General features: G+C 37.1%; 1 protein-coding gene across 3 annotated transcripts in view; it reads right to left on the bottom strand.

The window, feature by feature from the left end:
- EIF5B (eukaryotic translation initiation factor 5B) overlaps positions 1-13822 on the bottom strand; it is a 67745-nt gene that overhangs the window by 53492 nt on the left and 431 nt on the right. The window lies entirely within an intron of this gene.

Here is a 13822-nt window from a genome sequence, read left to right as displayed (position 1 = left end):
CTGTGTGACTGTTTACTCAACAGAATATGGCAGAAATGATGTTACAGTTTCTAAGCCCAGGCCTTGTACTTCCGGGCTCTTGAGACATTCACTGCCAAGCTAATGAGGATGTCCAGGCCACATAGAAAGGCCAAGGATAGGTGTTCCAGCTGACGCGCCAACCAACAGCGACTATCAACCACCAGAAGCGAGTGATGTGCAAGTGAGGCAGCCTTTAAGATGACTCCATCACAGTCATCATTTACCTGCAACCACATGGAGACCTCCAAGCAAGACCAATCTGAGCTCAGTCAACCCTCAGAACCAAGAGAGACGATGATTTTTGTTGTTTTAAAGAACTAAGTTTGGGATGACCTGTTATGATACAATAATAACTGAAGCACTCACATATTTCTTTCTGTTCCTAATGGATACCAGGGCCTACAGAAGTAGAAACCACACCAGTCCTTCTTCTCTCCCCACCCCCAACTTGACCAAAAAAAAAAAACAAAAAAATTGTTCACAATCTATAAGTACTGAGGGAAGACACGGTGATATCCAACCCTTTGCACTTTACTTTGGTTTCTGCTCCTCCCCTGAAACAGGCTCAATAAGAACAAACAAGAGGAAAAACATAAGGAGGAATCCCATTCTTTACTCCTAACTCTATCCCAGCAGTGCCAGTAGCAATAAAGGAAACAGGGAAATCTAGTCCTGCCTTCTCCATAAGATGCCTTTTGGCATCTCTTTTCCTCCAACCTCCATCTCTTCTTACCCAGCACTCCCTGACAACAGTTACATATACAAACAGGAAAAACAAGACGAAAGAGGGAAAAGCCCAGCAGGCATTGCTCCTCACTAGCTCTCACCATTTGCACCACAGAACCCAACAGTTCTCACTCCCCACTCCCTCAATGGAGTTCTATCTTAAGCACCACAACCCATTAATAAATTCAGAGGTACCCAATCATGTCTTTAAAAAAAAAAGCCCTCCGAGCTTAAAATTTCCTTATGAACTGGGTCTTGACGTCTTTAAAAGGCATGTGAAACCATACTGCATTGTACAATGCAAGCAAACAGAATGTATCTTATTACCTTCCACAAAATTCAGCCTAATTCTCCACTTTCTAAATACCTCATAGTTGAAGCGGTAAGAATACAAAACCAAGTATAAGCGTCATCTTGTAGACCTCCAAATATACATAATCTAAGTTCACACATTTTTATGGATTCCAATGTGTTTAACTATAAAATCAGTTCAGGGCAGCTTTGTCAAACCAGAACGAGTACCCTCAAAGGGGGCACGTGAGATGGGTTAGGAGGGGGAAACGCAGGGTTGTGGGTAATTTCAGAAGGCTGAAAATTCTCCCCAGTAACTTTTATCTGTTTAATTTGTTTTAATTTTAATATGATAATAAAGATTTAAGATGAACATTCCATGAATCATATGGATAGACACTTTATCACAGTTCACTGTCAATAGAATATCAACCAAAGCTTTTGTTTACAAACCTCCACTAAGTTGTTTCACATTGACGAAAAAGAGCAGAAGCAGACTTAATATGTAAATTAAACATTTTAGCCAAGAGAAGGTGCTATAAAACAAAGGTGAAAATCATTAGTTCATACTGAAAAAGATTAGAAAAATTGAGTTCTTACTAGTATATGCATGCTGAACTCAAAAGAAGTCCATTATAGGAGGCAATACTTTCACAATAAAATAATGATTTAGATCCTGCTACTCAAAAGAATAATTCCAAGATAAGCAGCATTAGTATCACGTCGTTAGAAATGCAAAATCTTAGGTCCCATCCAAGACTTACTACATCAAAATCCCCATTTCAACAAGACCCACAGGTGAATCACATGCACATTAAAATATGAGAAGCACTGGTTTAGAATCAACAAAACACTATCATTCACATCAATACTGCAAATTTGAACTTCAAAAATTTTTATATTTGTTACTGTTTGATATAAGTGTATTTAGGGTTTCATAACTGCCTAAGAGGTAAGTTTAGACTTAGTTTTGGGCCTGAAGATATATATATAAGCAGTATTAATAATTTAAGTCAACATTCTCAATTAACACCTTAAGGACACAAGTTATGTTCTAAATTAATTGATTAAACTGAGCACTTCCGGCACTCACAGATAGTGAACTCATAATCTTTGTATTCCGTAAAAGTAACTCTGGTCCTTAATCACTGTTAAAGGATTCTTCCCACCTAATTTCCTTTTGTAACACCTGGCATAACCAAACAAATATTAATAAAATTTTGATGCAGGTAACCACTCTCAGGAGAGGGTACTTCTCACTTGCTGAACATCATCATCATTAGAATGGTCTGGCTGCACCTGTGTGCAGGCACTAGCTAAGCAACTGAAGATCTTGGATACTCTTCATCATCAACCCTTGCTTCTCAAGAGACAGAAACATACAGCACACTCCCATTCCTTCCAATCTGGCTTGCTCTCCTGAAGGCAGATTTAATTACAAAGGGATCTGGAAGACATATGTAATAACTTTAGGAGGCAAATTTGAAATCTCAAGGGTAGCACTCCCATACTTAACCTAAACTTCACATTCTCCCTTCATCTCCTCACTGTATTATCTGTGCATATGCCTATTTGCTATATTAAAACGTAAGCTCCTTTGAGAACAGAAAACTCCTTTTTGTGTGCTCAATTCACCTCCCATTTTAAAAAATAAATTTATTTATTTTTGGCTGCACTGGGCCCTCGTTGCTGCATATGGGATTTCTCTAGTTATGGTGAGCGGGGTGGGGGTGGGGGGGGCTACTCCTCACTGCAGTGCGCAGGCTTCTTATTGCAGTGGCCTCTCCCGCTGTGGAGCACGAGCTCTAGGCCTCAGTAGTCATGGCACACAGGCTCAGTAGTTATGGCACACGGGCCCAGTCGCTCCACAGCATATGGGATCTTCCCAGACCAGGGCTTGAACCCGTGTCCCCTACACCGGCAGGCAGATTCCCAACGACTGCGCCATCAGGGAAGTTCCCACCTCCCTACCTTTTACAACTAGCAACCAGCAGGGAATGTAACACATTCTCAACAGGCACTATTAAAGAAAAAGCCCTATTTTAGAATGGCAACCACAATTTTCATACAATTAGAAAGGCTCACCAGTTTCATCACTGAGGCTTAATAAAAATCTCATCTACCACCATAATAATTACTATATTTTGATCGTAGTGAAACTTCCAAATTGAATTTTCTGAAATAATAAATTCAAACACCAGTTTAAAAATCCCACTGAGAGAAAACTACATTTACCTAACACGGACAAGGATCCTTTGTATGTGAATTTTCCAAATGAATGGAAACGTACCATTCTTTAAAATTTATATTTAAAATGTAAATCTTTCTTATAATTGATTATGTAACCCCCTGAAATATTTACAAATGTCTGGGGTTGTTTCAATACAATGGGGAGAGGGAAGACGAGAGTGGGTAGGACGCAGATGAAACAAGGTTATCTGTGAATCAGTAATATCTGAAACTGGGTGATGGACAGGTGTGTTCATTAAACTATTCTACTTCTATATATGTTTGAAATTTTTTATTTAAGAAAATTTACACTATAGTAACCAAAACAATGTGGTACTGGTATAAGGATAAACATAAACATCAAAAGAATAAAACTGTCCAGAAATAAATCCATTCATCCATGGCCAACTGATTTGACAGTGGTGCCAAAACCAATCAATAGGGGAAGAAATAGTCTCTTCAACAAATGGTGCTGGGACTACATCTCCACACGTAAAAGAATAAAGTTTTGGACCCCTACCCCACACTATCTACAAAAATTAACTCAAAATGGGTTATAACCTAAATGTTAGAGCTAAAACAATAAAACTCTTAAGAAGAAAACATAGGTGAATCTTCACACCCTGGCATGACTTAACAGTAGATTTTTAGATACAATACCCAAAGCACAAGCAACAATAACAAAAATTAGGTCAGCTGGATTGTATCAAAATTTAAAAACTTTTGTAAAAATGATACTATGTCAAGACAGTGAAAAGACAACCCACATAATGGGAGAAAACATTTACAAATCATGTACCTTATAAGGATCAAGTATCCTGAATATATAAAGAACTCTTAAAACTCAAGTGAAACAAGCTAATTTAAAAATGAGTAAAGGACTTGCACAGACATTTGTCCAAAGATATACAAATGACCAAGGAATACATAGAAAGATGTTCAACATCATTAGTAACCAGGGAAATGCCAATCACAATGACAATGAGACACCACTTCACAATCGCTAGGATGGCTATTAATGGGAAAAAAAAAAAAAGGAACAGAATTGTTGGCAAAGATATGAAGAAATCAGAACCCTTGTACATTCTGGTGGTGCTGTAAAATGGTGCAGCTGCTGTAGAAAAGTTTGGTGGTTCCTCAAAAAGTTAAACATAGGATGATCTACCACTTCCACTCCTATACTGTACTCAAAAGAACTGAAAACTGGTACTCAAATATCTAGACACAAATGTTTATAGCAGCACTTTTCACAATAGCCAAAAGGTGGAAACAACTGAAACATCCATCATCGGATGAATGGATAAACATTATGTGGTATATATACACAGTGGAATGTTATTCAGCCATAAAAACAAAATGAAGTACTGATATATTCTGCACATAGATGAACCTCGAAAACATGCAAAATGAAAGAACCCACACACAAAAGGTTATACATGGTATGATTCCATTTATATGAAATATCCAGAATAGGTAAATCAAAAGACAGTATATTAGTGGTTGCTAAGGGCTCAGAGGAGGACAGAAAGGGAAAGTAACTGCTTAATGGATATAGGAACTCCTTTGGGGGTGACGAAAATGTTTTGAAACTAGACAGAGAAGACTGAACAACACCGTGAATGTACTAAATCTCACAGAATTGTACATTTAAAATGGTTACTTTTATGTTATATGAATTTAACCTCAAAAAAATTTCACAAGGGCTTCCCTTAAAAAAAAAAAAAAAAAAAAAAAAAAAATTTCACAAAACTGATTACGTGTTTCATACCAACCTGAATGGGAGTAAACTAATATAATTTAGCACTTCAGTCATCATTCAGGAGTGACAAGTTTGTAGGCCTGCAAAAGAATTTTGCTCTTAAACCAAACAACACAATGCCAACTGCTACTTACAAGTCTCTCTAATAACTCCCCTCCATTCTAATTACCAATCGGCTGAGATAACCAAGTTGTGAAAATTCTAAGTTCAGAGTGAGAATGTGAAAAGAAGACTTACACAGAAAAAAAAAAAAAAAAAAGAATAACTTTAGCAGATACCTATAATGAAAGTGTGACTTTTAAACATTGTGAGCTACACCACAATGAAATGCAGGGTGAACCTCCTCTGCAACCTGGTTTGAAAAGCCATTGTGGAGTTGGAAATCTGAAATATGAACTGGATATTAAATGTAAGATAATTTGTGTTAATTGCACTAGGTGGGATAAGGGTATTATGGTTACATAAGGAAACATTTAGAGAGAAAATGTCAAGATGTCTATAAAATAAAATACATAAAGCAAAAATGAGGACAAAATACTGGTAATGATTAAATCTAGGTGATGAGTATATAAGAGTTCATTATACAATTCCTTCAACTTTTCTGTGTGCTTGAAATTTTTATAATAAAAAGTTAAAATCTTAAACTTTAATCCCAACATTTCATTTTTTAAGACTTATTAGCTACTAACATGTCTGAAAGAGAAAATCACTTCTCTTTAATTCTTAAGAGAACAATGGATAATCCAGTAAGTATGTGTCTTTTTTCCCCCCTAGGTTCATTCCTGACAAGTAATGCCTTTAAGTAACATCCAACCTTAAGTAAAAGGTCACTGACCCGAAGTGGGGGATTATAAAACAAAATACCAGACAATAGTACTACTGTCCTTGTACTGTTTTACAGGACTTTAAATATTGACTTTGTAAATGCAAGGTAAAATTTTAAGTCAAACCACTTAAAAAAAAATAGAAACAGCATGTATAAACTCTAACCCAAGATAAGAAGGGGGAAAAATAGAAACAAAGCATTGCAGAATTGGCACAAATAAAAAACAAACCAGGATGGCTGAAATAAGATCAAATATATCATTAATCACAAGCAACGTGTAAGTAACTTTAAACTCTTAAAGGTGTTATCAAATTGATTTAGTAAGAATTCAATTTTATGCAGTTTATCCAAAGACCTCAAACAAGTACATAGAAAGGTTAAAAGTTAAAAAAAAAAATTAAATCCTCAACAAAACACCAGCAAACCAAATCCAAGAACATATAACAAGGATTGCACACCATGACCAACTGGGATATATCCCAGGATTGCAAAGTTGGTTCAACATATGAAAATTAATTAACGTAATCCACCATATATAAATAGTATAAGACACAAAAACCACATAATTATCTCACAGATGAAGAGACAGCAATGTAACAAAATCCAACACCCATTCACGAGGCGGGGGGCGGCGGGGGGGGGGACACACCTAACACAATGTAAAAAACTGAAAGCTTCGCCCCCATCCCATGATCAGAAACAAGAAAAGAATGTCCATTCTCCCGATTCAATACAACACTGTACAGCAGGATCTAGCCAGAGCTTAAGGTAAGATAAAGAAATAAAAACCATTTAGATTGGAAAAGAAGGAGAAAACTATCTGAACTTGCAGTGGCAGGACCATGTACATAGAAAATCCTAAGGAATCCACATACACAACAAAAAAAAATTCAAGCTAATATATGAGTTCAGTAAGATTGCAGAACAGATCAATATATAAAAATCAACTGTATTTAAACTGTGTACTAGCAATAAACAATCTGAAAATGAAATTAAAAAATAATTCCACTTATGATAGCATAAAAAAAATTAAATGCCTCAGAATAATTTTTTAGAAGAGTTGCAAATGTACTCTGAGAACTACAAAAAATCATTGAAAGAAAACCTGAAAACCTAAATAAGTGGAAAGACATTCCATGTTCATGGATCTCAAGGCATAACATTGGCAATACTCCCAAAATTAATCTACAGAAGAAATCCAATCTCAATCAAAATCCCAGCTGCCCCCCCCTTTTTTTTTGCAGTAATTGAGAGATTCTAATTGTAAAATCTGTATGGAAATGCAAGGAACCCAGAATAGCCAAAACAATCTCAAAAAAGAACAAAGAGAAATCACACTTCCCAATTTCAAAACTTAATACCAAAGCTGTAGTAATCAAGACAGTGTGATACTGCCATCAGGATAGACATACAGATCAATGGAACAGAACTGAGAGTCCAGAAATAAAATCCTACATATACGGTCAATTGATTTGATCAAGGAATTAGAGGAGTAATAGTCTTTTTTTTTTAAATGGTGCTGGGACGATTGAATATCCACACGTGAAGAATGAAGTTGGACCCCTACCTCACACAATATTAAAAAAATTAACCCCAAATGGCTCAAAGGTCTAAATGTAAGAATTAAAACTGTAAAACTAGAAGAAAAATAGTAAATCTTCATGACCTTAGATTTGGTGATTTCTTAGATCTGACACCAAAAGCACAAGCAGCCAAAGAAAAAATAGATAAATCGGGCTTTTTAGAGACTTTTGTTCTACAAACGACACCACCAACAAAGTGAAACAACAACCTCCTATGGGAGAAAATAATGACAGCCCAGAGAATGGGAGAAAATATTTGAAAATCGTATCTGATAAAGGATGTGTATCTAGAGTATATAAAGAACTTATTCCTCAATAATAAAGAACTCAATTTTAAAATGGGCAAAGGATCTGAATAGACAGTTCTCCAAACAAGACATACAAATGTCCAATAAACACATGAAAAGATACTCAACATCTTAAGCCATCATGAAGTGCAGACCAACCAAAAGTCACAATAAGATACTACTTCACACCTACTAGAATGGCTATAATCAAAAAGTCAGATGATAACGAGTGTTGATGAGGATATAGAGAAACTGAAACTCTAACACACTGTTGGTTAGAATATAAAATGGAGCAGCAGCTTTGGCAGTTCCTGGAAAAAAAGTAAAACTACTTGGCAGTTCCTAAAAAAGTTAAACATAGAGTTACTCTACGACCCAGCAATTTCACTCCTAGGTATACACCCCAAAGAATTGAAAACACAAGTCCACACAAAAACTTATACACGGATTTTTTTAGCAGTATTATTCGTAACAGCCAAAAAGTGGAACAACCTTGAATCCATTAACTGATGTATGGACAGGTAAATAAAATGTGGCACACCCATACAATGAATTCTTAGAACATGTGATTCTAGACTTAGAAAAAATTCCAACTACTACAGTAGCATCAATCACATCTATTAGTTTCATCAGAGCTCAGTACCCGAAACCTAATGACACAAATTTAATTAATACAGTACTTACTGTATTTTCAGAGACTGTTTATATAAAGTTTACAGTACGAAGGAAGTTTCAAAAACAGAAAAAACAAACATTATTTTAAATCTCAATAGAAAGTATCTTTCTATCACCAAAGGGAGATTTGAAAACCAATGATTCTAAACAATGACTGCTACCTGGGTGAAAAGTAGGGATTCCTCTGAAAAAATACACCTGAAATTTTATATACCATGTCTGAAATGGGAAGGAATGAAACATTAAATCATCACTGTTTTCATAAACAGACAGGCTATGAGACAGGCAGTTATTCAACTAAGGTTAAGTGAGAAAAATTTTTATAGAAATTCTGGCACTGACTGACCTATGGACAACGGCTGTCATTCTTCTATTCTCCCTCCTTTGTTAAACTGTTCCTCTTTAACAGTTGCTTCACCAGTAAAGATCCTTTGGGAAGTCTACATTTTGGAGTAGCAGGATTTCTTAAATCAGCTAGTGCAGCACAGTTTAAAAAAAAAACAAAACCAAACCGCAGGTTCTGAGGTCTGGTTTGGCTTAACAGCTGAGAGGCTCTAAGCCTCAAGCACATTATTATGCTAAATCTGTTTCCTCTTCTATGTGTTACAAAGTAGTTCTTTTATCTTTATACCTTTCCCTTCCTCCAGATTCTCAAACTGGTTACAGCATAGTTATTTCTTCTACATTAAGTGTCTTCATTATTAAAATTATGTAAATACTGTGATTACTGCTAGAGCAAGTAGTATACTGTGATTATTTCGACAGTTCAAAATACCTGATTTGAAATTTCTTAACAGTACATATTTGACACAAGGCATAAGTTAGAAAGGGAGGGAAAAAGGAGTCATTTGTGTGTCACTAACTAAAACATTTGAATGCTGCTGTAATGTCTTTAATTTTTCTCCCTGGTCTCCCCCTTTGTTATATATTATCACAAACTAATAACCAAATCGCAATTAAGCCTTCATCCTTTAATAACAGCTACTTTTAACAATGAGAGAGAGTTAAGTTGGTCAGACCATCTTGAAAAAAAGTTTTCCTACATTAACAGCAACCAAAACTATAAGACACCTAGGAATAAACCAAACAAGAAATATCCTAAAGGTTCAACTGAAGAAAATAAAGTTTTACTGATAATTAACCAAATAAAGAAGCATGTCATGTTACTAATTTGTTCATCACTACATTTCAGCACCTAGAACAACAGCTGGCACTTAACTGCTTTAACAGACAATATATTTCTTGAAGGGAATGATTCAATACCATAAAGATGTAAGTGTACCAAATAATCTAAAAACTTAACGGGACTCCCAATTAAAATCAGTCCCAACAGACTTTTAATAGACCTTGATAAACTCACCTATTACATAAAAAAATTAAAAAATCATAAGTGGGTAAAATATCAAGAGCATGAACATACCCACAAATGTCTTAAGTTGTCCTCTGAGTGCTTCTCAAACATTCTAAGCACCTGTTGGACAAACATGAATGGAAGTCAAAAGGCTTGGGAAATGTCTCACAAATGCCTAAATCTGGTTTAGGAACCCCTAAATAAACAGTTCTCAGAGTAGTTCCCCCCAACACAATTCAAAGGGTCTAAACTAATTCAAGAGGTCAAAACTATTTTCAACATAGTACTATGAGGCTATTAGCCTTTTTTTCATTCTTGTTTCCTCACAACTGTACAGTGGTGTTTTCCAGAGGCCACACGATCTGTGATATTGCTACAGGTTGAATCACAAGCAGACAAGAATCAAGCTATCTTCTACTAAGCCAGATAGTAAACATTTACAAAATGTTTACCACCACTCTCTTCATAAATTTTTGAAAATGATTATTTAACAGTGTTATGTTAATGTGATGTTATTTTTACTTTTAAATCAATATATTTAAAGAACTTTTCAGTTTTAATTTGTAATATGGTAAGTACTAATTGACCTAACCCACATAAACAAAAGCCTTTTGGGTTCCTTAGTAATTTAGGAGTGTAAGGGGGTCCTAGGACCAAAAAGTTTGAGAACTGCTTTTCTAACCTAAGCAGACACTCAGTTCCTCAGTTAAACAATGCTTTGCCCAACGTATAGATCAACTGCCAGATTGGAATAAACTTAGAAGGCTAAGTAAAGCACAACTAGTGGACAAGTAACATCAAAAGTAGCTACATCGGGATCCCCTGGTGGCGCGGTGGTTGAGAGTCTGCCTGCCGATGCAGGGGACACGTGTTCGTGCCCCAGTCTGGGAAGATCCCACATGCCACGGAGTGGCTGGGCCCATGAGCCATGGCCGCTAAACCTACGTGTCCGGAGCCTGTGCTCCACAGCGGGAGAGGCCACAACAGTGAGAGGCCCGCATACCGCAAAAACCTAAAACGTAGGCAGCTGTCTCAGAGATAGCCAGAACTCCCCCAAAAGGAGGAATTTTGCCAAGAATAATAGGAGCATTATGTGTAGTTAAAAACAAAGAGCTACTATACTAGCTCACCACCAGCATAGAGAATCATAGCTGAAGATACCTATACTCAATCCTGAAAGACCTCCTAATTCCTGAATGATATCCCCACCTTCATGTCTGACTGTGAGATAGGTGAAATAATGATCTTCCTTCCCTCTATATCCTTTGTGAGGGGGTATAGATGTATTAATCCCATTTATTAAGGTAACATACCACATTCCTTACAACCTGAAAAATGTAACTACCACACTTGGGGGATTAAAAAAAAGGATCAGAATGAAGAATTGGAGGCTAATTGTGAAAAACTAGATAATCAGGATCATTTTTTCTCTGCACACATCAATAAGAGAACATTCATTGTGTTATATAAATGGAAATGGTAAGATATTGCTACAGCACACAAGATCCCATAAGATATGGTCCCATTATGTAAGCTGATTACTGGGAAGGTTATAGGAAGAAATGAAAATATTGGCCTTATATTTTGTCTATATGATCTGTGAATATTAAATCCTACCCCAGTCAACTGAAAAAGGCAGGAAAACTGAACACCTACCAAAGTCTCATTCTCAGAATTTCACAAGCTGAAACAAGACTCTAGAACTCAATGTTTAAACAAAGGTCAGTCACTGATAAAACATATGTAATCCAAATAAAATTACTCAGATTAGATAGTAAAATCTAAATTTAAATAAACACTGAGTGGCTAAAAATTTTAAATAACAATATAAGGATTAAAACACTCAAGTATTTTATGTTCTTTCCAAGAACTGAAAAGTGGCTCAAGGCCTTAACTTGATAGCTAATAAGCAGGTGCTCATTTCTCACCCAGTTCTTCCTGAGCAGAAACATGTCTGGCTTAGGACAGCTCAGAAGGGAAGGAGAGGTGGGAGGAGTCCACGAAGCATTAAAAAACAAACAAAAAAATTTGATATTGGCTTATGAGAAAGTGTGTTTTTCCATTACACTGCCACCATTTTTCCTTCAATACGAGACAAAAAGTAAACACTGCAGATTTAGTCGGAAAGGAAAAAAAACCCAGTAGCATTCCTTCTATACTATCAAACCAATCATTTAACAGGCTCTAGTGTTTGCAATTTAAACTTTATGTCATCCAGGAAAACCTTTATGAATTAGCAAAAGACTTTCACTTTTCTCTAAAAATACACACACAAAAATAAATCTCTCCTCTGAATAGCTTTTTTCCAATGTGAAAGAGCTTGAAAAAAAACAACTGTAGCTAAAATAACATATACATAAATTTTTAATCTAAAGAACAAACTTCTGTAATTCTGATCCAAACAAACCAATTGTAAAACACAAAACGAGGGCTTCCCTGGTGGCGCAGTGGTTAAGAGTCTGCCTGCCGATACAGGGGACACGGGTTCGTGCCCTGGTCTGGGAAGATCCCATGTGCCGCGGAGAGGCTGGGCCCATGAGCCATGGCCGCTGAGCCTGTGCTCCGCAGCGGGAGAGGCCGCAACAGTGAGAGGCCCGCATACTGAAAAAAAAAAAAATGCCCCAAAAAAAAAAAAAAAAAAAAAAAACACAAAACGAAAAAAAACCCCACAAAACATAATTTTAATTAGAATCAGTGAAATCAGAAAACTGACTAGACAATTGATAATATTTAAGAAATCACTGCTAGTATTCCTTAGGCTTAATGATGACATTGTGATTGTGTCTTATGTTGTGTTCCTGTGGTTGTTTTTTTCCCTCAAGTACTTATCTTTCAGATACACCTGAAAGATTTACACATGAAAGGATTTTGAGAGTTCTTTACCATATCCAGCAGAGATGAAACAGGGCCAGTCATGTGAACAATGGTCGAAGCTGGGTAACTGGTACAGGAAGCTTTATTACACTCATCTCTATTTCTTGTATAAGGTCGAAGAAAAAAAGTATCCTAGGCACCAAAACATCCTGTCAAAAGCATAGAAATTTCTCTCCCACTAAATCGCCCCAGAATTCTGCTTCTTTCTTCTTATTTATTTATCTGCTTTGATTAACAATAAGTTCTATTCTTGAAACCAATTAACTTCCTCCAAAAGACCTGTAACTGAAATACAAGACTCACCTTGGTGTCTTTTTAACGCCATTCATCAGATAGGTGAAGGCCAGTGAGGACACAACCCAGGATTCCAACTCACAACTGGTAATCTCATTTTAACTTCAAGACCACATATCCGTTTTGAGTCAAAATGAACTATCACAGGTTGTTTTTGTCTTCTGAATTTCTCTTACTATCCCCAGTATTTGGACTAAGTTTGGTGAGTAGTACAGCAAGGTGAAAAGTAACAAATGTTGTTCACTCCCAGGAAGTAAAACCCTTTCAATGAAAAGGGGTAAAGAACTCAACCGAATATGACACCCAGAAATGTTCCAATAATCTCGGGGTACGCAACTCTACATACACCCTTACGGCTCCCTCGCCTCAGAAGTCTTTTAAATGGTTTTGAAAAGACCGACCCTGGTTGGTTTGTTTCATCTCCTCCTCCTTTCTTAGGGGAGGTGCTAGAGAGCAAAGAAATGACCAAAAGGCCGGAAGAAGGAACGCGAAAAGCATGGAGTCTGGACAATCAGCCCTTAAGTAATTGAAAGCTGTACCCAAATTAAATGAAGTTAAAGGGAGCTTGCTGCTACGCTCCTCCCGGTAACTCCAACGCACCTGAGCGGCTCAGAGGGTGGGAACACCTGGCTGGAGACAGAGCGGATCCCAACTCCCTCTCTCGCCAAGAATTCATAGGTACAAAGACATAAAAAGAACTCTTCCTGACCCCCAGCAAGAGTAGCGCCACGAAAACAACTCCCAACCTCCAGGCCACGCTGGCTGAGCCGCCCCTGACCCCGCGAGGCCGCGAGCCCTGCCCCGCGGGGCCTCGAACCCCAAACGACTGCCCCTATCCTCAGGCCAGACACCCCTTCTCCCGGGCCGGGCGAGGGGCGGCAAAGGGACAGAGTCTCGGGAGGGAAC

Source organism: Neophocaena asiaeorientalis, unplaced genomic scaffold, assembly GCF_003031525.2.
Source record: "Neophocaena asiaeorientalis asiaeorientalis breed wild unplaced genomic scaffold, Neophocaena_asiaeorientalis_V1.1 scaffold114, whole genome shotgun sequence".
In the NCBI taxonomy this organism is placed as follows: Eukaryota; Metazoa; Chordata; class Mammalia; order Artiodactyla; family Phocoenidae; genus Neophocaena; species Neophocaena asiaeorientalis.
Note: the sequence above shows the minus strand (reverse complement) of the source record. Positions and strands in the feature narration are given on the sequence as shown.